Here is a 2073-nt window from a genome sequence, read left to right on the forward strand (position 1 = left end):
TAATCAATGGCTGGTCCATGGTGCAGTCATAATGCAACATGAAACCAAAGCTGAATTGGTCTCGATGGACTGACCACAGAAGGTACTGCACTACCGTTCATGGTGGGGAAAATCAATCAAAATAAGCATATACACATAAGGTCCACATCTTTCTCGTGCCGACGGCCGACCGGATACACATAATAAGCAAGCAAGCAAGCAAAATATAAATGAGGCCGATCCCGAACGGGGGTGCGTGCCTCCGTCGTCCTGCGCTTGAGATTGCAGAAGATATCTGCGATCATAGTATCATACATACATACATACATACATAGGGATAGGGGACCTGAAGCGTACGGTGCATATAAGCTGGATCCGCGTTGCAGACTTGCAGCACACGTCGCGCGCGGTGTGTGTGTGTTAGTAGTGTAATATGTACTACGCGGTAGTGTGTGTGGTATGCATGCAGTACGGAGATATTTTGTTTCTCTGATCGCTCTTTTGAGATACACACACGTACAGTACAGATCGGCAACGGCGCCAACGTAAAAAAGGATCGGATCGGATCAGGCAACCGGTACAAGGGAAGGGAAGGGGGTCTGGCGTCGACCGTGGAGGTTAGTCGCCGAGGGGAGGAGGCTTCGTGGAGCGGCGCTACGTAGGTGGTAGTGGGACGCGCCCTCGCTAGAGTAGTAGGATAAGAAATTGGTTGCATCATTGCCTGCGTCGTCAGTACGTTCTCTATCTAGGACCGGGCTGGATTCATATATTAGCCAGCCAGCGTCCGTCCCAATCAGTCGAGTAACATGCACGGCTACTTATTCATTACTAGTATTATTTGTCAATATGCTCCTGCATGATTAAGCCCGCGACGACGAGTCCGCACACACTCTGCTCCTCATCGGCAGCTGCAAGTTTGGTCGAATGCTGCTACATTAATTTGTAATATCCGGGACTTCCCCTGCTGATGTGAGTTTCAGTTTTTCCGAATAAATTATACCGTTAAAAGCTTTTTGTTACAAATTTTGTAACAAGTTACATTTATTGTGGAAACCCAAGTTAATAGCTTTCAAGAGTATGCTCCCCTTAAAAAAAAACTTTTAAGAGTATGCCTATAAACAAGTGAAATTCCAACTTCTTGTTTACGCAAGCATGTACTCAAAAAAGTAAAGTAAAATTTCATGTTCAAACTCATGGAACGACCTTGTCTTCCCTCCAAAGACTAGCCCCCTTTTCTGAAGATATGCAAAAGGCAAATTATGTTTGGCACTCGATAAATATTCAGGTGGGAGAACTACCCCCCGCGTGCGCGCGCGATTCCTTTAAAAAATAAAGCCATCAGTAATTTCTTATCTCATACAACTCATGAATTTGTTTTTGGACTTGGGGATTTTAGGTGCTTATAGAACACCATTACCTCTATAACATATATACTTTTCTTTTGAACTTTTGGGATCTTTACAAAGTCAAGATTATAGGAGGTGAATCTTTTTGAAATCTAATTTTGAGCATTAATCTAGAAGATCTATGGTTACATTGATATGAAAATAATAGTATTATTTAATTCTTTGCTGAATCTTTCTAATTTTGAATCTGATATTGTACCATGTAATCTATATATTGTTGGACTAATTGGTGGTCAAACTGAAAATCTTATGCACCGCACTACACATAAATCAGCAAAGAAAGTGGGGTTTTTATAAATGACACAAGCACCACTACTCTGCATTAACCATGGACTTTCTTGTTTTGTTTTTGTTTTTGTTTTTGTCTATGCTAGTTTGTTAATCATGGACTTGACTTAACCCCGATGTTGCTATACATGACAATCAATGCAGACTTGCGTCCAAGCGGGTTTGTGTACAGATGCCTAAAATCGGTAGGCTTTTATATCGCTTTCCCTATTAGTATGCCTCTGTCTTCACTAAACTTGATTGCATTATCGGCTAAAGTAGCAATGTCAACTTTGTCATTTTTAATGATCTTAAAAGTTCTAGAGTCAAGTTTTTTGATCGAAATAGGGATCATTCTTCTTCTTGAGCACGACAAGACATTGGTGGGCTTGACGTTGTCGCTGAGTATGACGGAGGTGTA

This window comes from Triticum aestivum, chromosome 5A (genome assembly GCF_018294505.1).
Source record: "Triticum aestivum cultivar Chinese Spring chromosome 5A, IWGSC CS RefSeq v2.1, whole genome shotgun sequence".
Classification (NCBI taxonomy): domain Eukaryota; kingdom Viridiplantae; phylum Streptophyta; class Magnoliopsida; order Poales; family Poaceae; genus Triticum; species Triticum aestivum.